Source organism: Bubalus kerabau, chromosome 3 (assembly GCF_029407905.1).
Source record: "Bubalus kerabau isolate K-KA32 ecotype Philippines breed swamp buffalo chromosome 3, PCC_UOA_SB_1v2, whole genome shotgun sequence".
Taxonomy (NCBI): domain Eukaryota; kingdom Metazoa; phylum Chordata; class Mammalia; order Artiodactyla; family Bovidae; genus Bubalus; species Bubalus kerabau.
Genome location: NC_073626.1, coordinates 117,263,007 through 117,272,806, shown reverse-complemented (window position 1 = coordinate 117,272,806; position 9,800 = coordinate 117,263,007). Strand labels below are relative to the sequence as shown.

Below are 9,800 nucleotides of genomic sequence, written 5' to 3'. Positions count from 1 at the left end.
CTATTTAAGCCCCAGTCTTTTTCTCTTAAAAGGTGGTAAGTTTCAAATATCAGGCACTGGCTATTAGGAAGAGAGTTTGTTGGGAAAAAAAAAAAAAATCTTTCTATTCCTTTCCCTTTTGTGGAAGGCACCCCTGGGACCTTGTTGTCATCCTCTCGCTTCCCTCTCCCCATACGTGCTCTGGCCAGTGGGGCTGGGTTCAGGGGCAGATATGGCAGCCCAGGAGGAGGCACTGTGACTGCAGTTACGGGGATGGAGGACCCCAGGACCTCGGAAAGACACTCCCAATCCTACGACCCGGGGGGAGGTAAGCACGGCAAATGTGAATCATTGCCCAGGAGTATATCTCCAGGGCTGTGCCAAGTGTACCTCCCACCCAGCTTGAGTAGCCAGCCCCGCCCTAAGAAGGAGGGAGTGGAGGTGGAATCAGGGCAGACCCTGCAGGGCTGGCCACAACCAGCACGTCGGGATTGATGGCCCCACCACCGGAAGTGCCAACCATGTGGCGCAGGACCATCCCCGACTCCTAACACCTGGGAGCATGCGCGCGCAGACTGCCTGCCTGCGATTCAAGAGCTCTCCAGAAGGGACTGCTGTCGCAGTCTATGCCCTTAACAGTGGCATAGACTCTAAGTAAAGCTGTATTTCATGTTTTTACACAACTGGACCTGTTAACAGTTAATTAAATGGTAGATAAAGCAAACCCAGAGGGCAAAGAGCTTATGGTTCATGTCTCAAGCTGCCTGTGAGGACAGCTGGAAACTTTCCCTGACATTCCCTGTGCGCATGTACAGTAAGAAGGGGAAGACCTGGCAGGAAGGGTGGGAAATGCCTGGAAGGCTTCTTTTCCCTATTTTCCAGCAGAGTAAGAGATAAGAGTGGAAAGTAAGAGTGAGGTAGTAAGGGAGCAACAGAGCGGGAGAGTAATGGCGGAAGGTGAGGCAGCGACTGAAACACAAGGGAGCCGAGAGGCTGAGGCGTCCTGAATTCTTCTGGCTGGCTTTGCCAATATGCTCCTGGTGAATTCTAGGTCTCGCTTTGTCAAGAAAGAATTCAGAGACGAAGTGATAGGTAAGAAGTGGATGTATTTAGAGAGAAACACACTCCACTGGCAGAGTGGTGGGCCCCCAAAAGGCACAACTCACCTCTGAGACAGAGAGGGCCAATATATGGGGTGGTTAGTTTTTATGGGCTGAGTAATTTCATAGGCTGGGGAGTGGAAGGATTATTCCAAATGTTTCAGGGGAAAAGGCAAGGATTTTTAGGAATTGGGCCACCACCCACTTTTGGGTTGTTTATGGTTACTTCAGAACTGTCATGGTGCTGGAGGGTGTGTCATTCAGCAATACGTGAACCGTGAACTTCCTGATGTTCAAGCTGGTTTTAGAAAAGGCAGAGGAACCAGAGATCAAATTGCCAACATCCGCTGGATCATCAAAAAAGCAGGAGAGTTCCAGAAAAACATCTATTTCTGCTTTATTGACTATGCCAAAGCCTTTGACTGTGTGGATCACAACAAACTGTGGAAAATTCTTCAAGAGATGGGAATACCAGACCACCTGACCTGCCTCTTGAGAATTCTGTATGCAGGTCAGGAAGCAACAGTTAGAACTGGACATGGAACAGTAGACTGGTTCCAAAAAGGAAAAGGAGTACGTCAAGGCTGTATATGGTCACCCTGCTTATTTAACTTATATGCAGAGTACATCATGAGAAACGCTGGGATGGAAGAAGCACAAGCTGGAATCAAGATTGCTGGGAGAAATATCAATAACCTCAGATATGCAGATGACACCACCCTTATGGCAGAAAGTGAAGAGGAACTCAAAAGCCTCTTGATGAAAGTGAAAGTGGAGAGTGAAAAAGTTGGCTTAAAGCTCAACATTCAGAAAACGAAGATCGTGGCATCTGGTCCCATCACTTCATGGGAAATAGATGGGGAAACAGTGGAAACAGTGTCAGACTTTATTTTGGGAGGCTCCAAAATCACTGCAGATGGTGACTGCAGCCATGAAATTAAAAGACGCTTACTCCTTGGAAGGAAAGTTATGACCAACCTAGATAGCGTATTCAAAAGCAGAGACATTACTTTGCCAACAAAGGTCCATCTAGTCAAGGCTATGGTTTTTCCTGCGGTCGTGTATGGATGTGAGAGTTGGACTGTGAAGAAGGCTGAGCACCGAAGAATTGATGCTTTTGAACTGTGGTGTTGGAGAAGACTCTTGAGAGTCTCTTGGACTGCAAGGAGATCCAACCAGTCCATTCTGAAGGAGATCAGCCCTGGGATTTCTTTGGAAGGAATGATGCTAAAGCTGAAACTCCAGTACTTTGGCCACCTCATGCAAAGAGTTGACTCATTGGAAAAGACTCTGATGCTGGGAGGGATTAGGGGCAGGAGGAGAAGGGGACAAGAGAGGATGAGATGGCTGGATGGCATCACTGACTCGATGGACGTGAGTCTGAGTAAACTCCGGGAGTTGGTGATGGACAGGGAGGCCTGGCATACTGCGATTCATGGGGTTGCAAAGAGTCAGATACGACTGAGCAACTGAACTGAACTGAACTGAACGTATTATAGGGCTTCTCTGGTGGCTCAGTCCTAAAGAAATCTGTTAGGGGAAGCACACTGACTGAAACCGCCCACCCTGGCCAGGCACCATAGTAACCATTTTCATGAGTTGTTTTATGACAGGCGCTCCTGGTAAGGAACACGGAACTAATAAGCCACCACCAACCAGAAGAGTTCGAGAAAGGTCAAAAAGAGACACCACATATCCGACCACCTCCCAGAATCCTCGCTGGCATCCATCTTGGCTAAACAAGGTGTGCACCACCAGGAAGGACTCTGAGTCAGAATGATTGGCTAAAGACAATCCCATCACCATAAAACCCGAGACTGCAGAGCAGTTCTCCTGGGTTCCCTTACCCTACTGGTCTCCACCAAGGCACCGTTTCCCGATAAAATCTCTTGCTGTGTTACCACATGTGTCTCCTCAGACAGCTCATTTCCTAGTGATAGTCAAGAGCCCAGTTTCAGGCCCTGGAAGGGGTCCCCCTTCCTGCAACAAATCTGCCCGCAATGCAGTACACCTGGGTTCGATCCCTCGGTTGGGAAGATCTCCTGGAGAAGGAAATGGAAACTCACTCTAATATTCTTACCTGGGAAATCCCATGGACAGAGAAGCATGGTGGGCTACAGTCCATGGAGTCACAAAGAGTTGGATATGATTTAGCAACTAAACAGCAACAACAATGTATTATAATGAGTGTATAATGAAGCTCAAGGTCTAGTGGAAGTGGTATCTTCCTTGGTTCTAACCAGTTTTTGTCATGTCCTTTGCCCATGTGATTCTTTTAAAGGTTGTGCCTTGCCCCCTTCCCTCCTGTCTCACAAGTATACAGAAAAGTGATTCAGATATTTATTTTTATTCCCCTGTACTATGCAGTAGGTCCTTGGTTGTTATCTGTTTTATATATATTAGTGTGTATGTGTTAATTCCAATCTCCTAATACTTAATATCCTTGAGCCTGGGAAGGTACATAAGTCTTTTTAGAAGAAACATGATTTACTTGCACAAAACTGATGAGTTTTGAGAAATGGTTAATGCCTTTAAAGTGGTTTTCATAGACATAAAACAGTTGGTGAGAAATTGAATGTGTCCTGTCGTCGTCCCTGCATGGGTTGGAAAAGAATTTCCAGACATGAGGCAGAAGGGAGGAGAATACAGTTTATTAGAGTAGGAGATGCTGTTAGAACAGCAGGGCAGCTCAAGGGAGAGCTGACCTCTTTCTCAGGCCAGTAGCCAATTTTTATAGCTTCAAGACAGAGAAAATTCCCACTGGAATGGTGGCATTAGGTGATTGGTTAGGATGTTATAGGGTGGGTATTTTACCTAATATGGGGTCAGGAAACTGGCCGGTTTAGATCCAGAGGCTCATGGCAACAGTTGGTATGGGCTTGGTCAGTTCCAGAGACTTTTATCCTGTGATCTTGGTATAGGGCTCCACTTGTCTCTCTTGTTATTATATTGAAATTAAGTCTGCTTAATGTATCAAGTCATGTTCATGCCCTGATTTATAGATGTGTATCTATCAATAAACACTGTGATACTTGAGAAAAGAAATCTATTCCCTTTTGCATGGAAAATGTTAGCAGTGCCTTGTAAGGTTTGCACAGGGTGGTGAGAAGAACACAAGATTAGGAACAGCTAAATTGAGCCCAGCCACTGTATATGTCCCAGGGCAAGCTGCTCACCAGCTAAACCTAGTGTCCTCTCAGTTATGCAAGGGTGATAACCAGCTGCTTCCGAGAATTGTTACCTGGATTAAATGTGTTAATGAGTATAGAGCTCCTGGATGTAGTTGGCCCCAAAGATGGGAGAAAATCAATTATATGACTGTGTCATCCATGATTTTATTAAATTCTGTCTAAAACCTGGCTACTATGAGGCTCCTACTGTTAGGGGAAGCACACTGATTGAAACCGCCCACCCTGGCCAGGCACCATAGTAACCATTTGCATGAGCTGTTTTATGACAGGAGATCCTGATAAGGAATACAGAACTAATAAGCCACCACACCAACCGGAAGAGTTCAGGAAAGGTTGAAAGGAGACACCACGTGTCCGTCCACTTCCCAGAATCCCTCTCACTAGCATCCATCTTGGCTGAGCGATGCATGCACCACCAGGAAAGACTCTGAATTAGAATGATTGGCCAAAGACCACCCGGAAACTAATCCCATCACCATAAAACCCAAGACTGCGAGCCACGCGGCAGAGCAGTTCTCCTGGGTTCCCTTACCCTACTGCTCTCCACCCGGGTGCCCTTTCCCAATAAAATCTCTTGCTTTGTCACCACATGTGTCTCCTCGGACAATTCATTTCTGAGAGTTAGACAAGAGCCCAGTTTTGGGCCCTGGAAGGGGTCTGCCTTCCTGCAACACTACCATTTCAAAAATGACTTTAACTACGTATATAGTTCACTTTCTTTTTTCTCTCCTGTAATTGTATCTTTACAATATAAAGAATTTCCCCTCCTCCTGTATTCCAAGCTCAATCTATGATTGTAGTAAAGACAGATAATGGCTCAATTGTCTCTAGAATTATCCATCCTCTTTTGCTTTTGCCCAGAGGCTGGGAAGTAAAGAGCACCATCTGGACCTTTTCCATTCTTAACTGATACCCTAGGGTTGTAAATGTCCTACTGGCCACTTGGAGGTCATATGGCTTAGAAAGAACCTTTATTGCCTGGAGCCATTCACTCAGCTACTCAGGGGGCTGTCAGTTTACAGGAATTTGAGTTCTCAGGTGGTGATAAGACTGGCAAGGTCATGAGAGGCTCAAAGATGCTGGTTCCAGCTTCTGTCACTACCTGACAATATGACTTGGCCGCTGAGCCTACCCAGTGTTCCTTAATCCACACCATGTAGGTGGCTGTGAGTCTGCTTGTGTCTGTACCCACCCTGTCCCTACATAAGTTTGAAACAGTAAACCAAAGCTCAAAGATTTGTGGCAGGTTTATATGTCCCTTTCAAAAAGGTAACTAATTTTCTCAGCCACCTTTTCATTTAGGAGTGAATATGAGACACAAAGCTGACCAATGAGAAGCAAGAGGAAGTTCACAGATAAGAAATCTGGGAAAGCTGCATTAAAGGAAAGCTGACTCAGCTGGCATGTTCCTTTTAACCCCTACCCATTGTCTTTTTCCTGCCAAGAATGCAAATAAGCTGGCTGGAGGATGGCAGTCATTTTGTGGCCATGAGACAAGCATATACTAAAGATGATGGAGCAGAAAGATGTTAGAATCTGCTGGGTCTCTGATTACATTATGGAGTTGCCCTTCCAGTCCTGAACTGACTATATCCATACTTAGAATTAGAAAAATAAAACTCTTCATTGGAATAAGTCACTATTCTTTAACATCTGATATTAGCTGCTGAATGTAAGCCCTAAGTGATACAGAACAATTATTATTGAATAACCAACCGCCTAGTTAGTCATGAAGGAAGGAAAGATGTTTTTCTTAATTAGTATAATTTCAGGTACTCAGTAAGAGGGTTCAGTACTAAAGAGGCACTCAATTTCTATCTACCAATTCACAAATGCACACAAAGGAGTTAATGAGTTTGGATAATATCTGCATTTTATTACCTGGTTGCAATTTCAACCTTGCAGTTCCTAAGTTTGTATCTTGACTACTAAATGAGATAAAATATGTAAAAAGCTTAGCACAGAACATGGCACATAGCATTTGGTACTGTGAATACTTCTGAAAACTTGAGCCTTGACTAAATGCTTAGTAAAGGGACATTTTATAATAGTCCCAATGGAGATGTGTTCCTACTACCCAAACTCTTTATTACTAAGAATCATGGGCTTGATTATTTAAACTGTAGTATAAGTAATAAGCAGATTAATTAAAATGTTGTATATTATAAAATGCATATGAATAAAAGAAAATGATATTCAGGAACTTATGCACATGTCTGGTAAGAGCACAGCCCCAGTATAACAAATGCAGCCACATGAAGATAAAATGTTGGCTCTCATTTAATAATGGACAGTCATGGAACTCAGGTTAGACTCTGCCAAAGCATGGTCCCCAGCAAGAATGTGAGGTTATCTTTGGTGACTTTACAACCTAATGCATTGTTCTTTTCTCAAAAGTCAAGTGACTTAGTAACACATGCTTCCAATAAAGGCAAGGTTTATCCACAATGAAGACAGGCTGAGAGGGTTAATATCAGTCTTGTGAAGCCCTTGAAGAGCTGGGGAATCCAAATGCAGCTTGCTGGTCAATACTGGCTCCCTCCTTAAACATTTTACCCTTGTAGGTTCTACAGTGTTTGAATCTGTCCCATCATCTAGGTCTGCCTCCAGATATTTTTGTTCATGGCTCTTTGCTTTGCGCTTTAGAAGTGATTGAAGAGGTTCTCTAATTTCTCTTGGATGAACAGCTGCTTCTAGAATATTATACTTCAGAGCTGTGCTAGTGGTCAACTTTGCCAGATCTAGAGAACAACCTTGCCTGTCTTTTAAGATCCAACTCGACCCTCTGCCTGTTCCTTTATATAGGCTCAGACCCTTAATTTACACATTTCCTTGGTCAGTAACTATAGATTAAAATAATCTACTGGAATGCAAAATACATAGCAGAAAGAGAGGTTACAGTGGCATTAACAGCCCTCTTTATGGAATATACTCAAGAGAATAAAGGCATAAGAGTCCCCTGGTTGCCTAGTGGTAAGGATTCCAGGCTTTCTCCACTATGGCCTGGATTCAATCCCTGGTCAGGGAACTGAGATCCCACAAGCCATGCAGCAGCACCCCTCCCACAAAAAAAAAAAAAAGAAAAAGAGTGAGGGTAGAGGGTTCACTGGCATAGAGGGTTGTCATCAGAGGATGCCAATACTCATTATTTAAGAGTGTCCAGGACAGTTTCCACTCTTGCCTTTTTAAAATGTATTTTATTGAAGTGTAGCATAGAGGCAGAAGTGATTTAGCAACTAAACAACAACAATAGTTGATTTATAATGTGATAATTTCTGCTATACAGCAAAGTGATTCAGTTTTATATATATATACACACAGATATGTTTCTTATTCATTTCCATTATGATTTATCACAGGATACGGAATGTAGTTCCCTGTTATACAGTAACATCTTGTTGTTTATCCATTCTATATAGAATAGTTTACATCTGCTAATCCCAAACTCTCAGTACAGCCCTCTCCCCTCCCCTCTCCTCTCCTGCCTCTCCTTTGGCAACCACAAGTCTATTTATTCTCTATGTCTGCACTCTCACTTTTTTTTATATGAAAATATACAAAGGCACATTGTGGAAAATATGTAACAGAAATCTACAAGGGATTTTTCATACACACACATACATATTTTTGTTAGGAAAATAATTCCAGAGACAAATAACATAATAAACTACCACAGTGTGGATTCCATTAAATGGAATATGTATGTATTGATTCCAAAAAAGTATTCAGTCCTCTGTCTTCCTAGCAAATAAGTACTCTATTATTTCTTTCAAAAACATTTGTTAGTTTTTCCTTATTCCTGGCTCAGAGTTAGAAACTAGAAATAAAGGATGAAAAAAAGAATAAACGGTTCCCATAAGGGGAAGTGGTATAGCACTGTAATTAAGACTCCAGAGTCAGACTGTCTAGTTATGAATACCAGCTCTGTCACTTATGAGATGTGTTATCATGAGCAATTATAACCTCCTTCTGTCTCAGTCTTCTCATCTATAAAATGAGCATAATAATAATACCTACTTCACAGTGTTATTATGAAGATTAAATGAGGAAAGTGATATCATCAACATGGCAAAATGCAAGTTTTCTACCACCTTCCCCTCAAAGAATACCAATGTTGACAGTCACCAGTGGACAAGAAGGGCGTTGCAGAAGCCTGGGATTCCAGCGGAGAAGTCCCAGCACACTGCTGGAGCAAAAGCAGAAACAAACAAACAAACAAACAAATCCAGGATTTTACACACTGAAGAGGATGAAAGGAATAGTTTCACTTTACCTGTGTTAACCCCTTCCCCCAAGATGGCACAGCTCAGGGACAAGACAGATCACTGGACGAGGAATCAGCCCATGATTCCTCCCATGGGGAGAGTGAGCATATGTAAGTAAACTCCCTACTTCTACAACTGTGCTGGTCACTGCCAAAGAAGGACATGTGCCTCCCACCCCACTCAGAATAGGCTTCCCAGATAGCTCAGTTGGTAAAGAATCTGCCTGCAATGCAGGAGACCCCAGTTTGATTCCTGGGTTGAGAAGATCTGCTGAAGAAGGGATAGGCTACCCACTCCAGTATTCTTGGGCTCCCCTGGTGGCTCAGCTGGTAAAAAATCTGCCTGCAATGTGGGATACCTGGGTTCAATCCCTGGGTTGAAAAGATTCCCTAGAAAAGGGAAAGGCTACCCACTCCAGTATTCTGGCCTAAAGAATTCCAAGGTCTGTATAGTCCATGGAGTCCCAATGGGTGGGACACGGCAGAGCGACTTTTGCTTTTGCTTTCCACTCAGAATGTTGAATTGCCAATCACATGCCAGGGAGTGGTAAGCAACTAAAAGAATAGCAGCCCGGGCTCAGAACAGAATTCATCAAAGGAACACAGATCCTACTAACCACATCAGAGACTCCACTGAAAGGCCTCTCGTGAGCCACTGGGGGTGCCTCACCTGTAGGCATCCCAACACTCTGCATGCCTTACCCACAAACCCCTCACCCCATGGCCTGCTCCCTGTGCACGTTACTGTGCACATTACTCCCTGTGCAAGAGTGTGCCTTTGCAGAGAATTAGCACAAGCGGAAAGCCAGCCTGCTTCTGCAGGACTGAAGGGTGATCCCACCACTGAATCTACAGGGTGAGAAGGAGGCCTCCAGGGAGACAAAGGAGGAAGCAGAGGCCCTGGAATATTCATGCATCTCAGTTGCCCTTCTTAGTTGGTCTGGTGTCTTCTGAGCCTGCATGGAAGAGACAAGCCCCAGAGCAAGAAGTGCCCCTTGGCTGGGCTGCAAAAGGTGTACTTGGGAGTTTTGCTTTGCAAACCTGATACCTAATTCATCAGCCCTTGGCTAAATGGTCAGCCAGGCTCCTAACTGCCATCATGCTCCGTTTGGGACCATCATGACTGGCCTAATTTAAACCACCTGCAGTGGGGCTGCCACGGGGATTCCATGTGGGGCCATCACAACAGCTGTGTTTTCTCTGAGCCTGGAGGGCCCCACATCAAAGAGATGAAGAGGCAAGCAGCAGCGTGTGGAGGGGATGGGG

At 44.3% G+C, this 9,800-nt stretch overlaps 1 long non-coding RNA gene across 1 annotated transcript; it reads left to right on the top strand.

Annotated features, from left to right (window-relative positions):
* Positions 1 to 748: 748 nt before the first annotated feature.
* LOC129647753 (uncharacterized) lies at positions 749 to 2,982 on the top strand. The gene is made up of 2 exons (XR_008712485.1): positions 749 to 1,071; positions 2,693 to 2,982. It is a non-coding gene; the product is annotated as an uncharacterized LOC129647753 (long non-coding RNA).
* Positions 2,983 to 9,800: the final 6,818 nt, after the last annotated feature.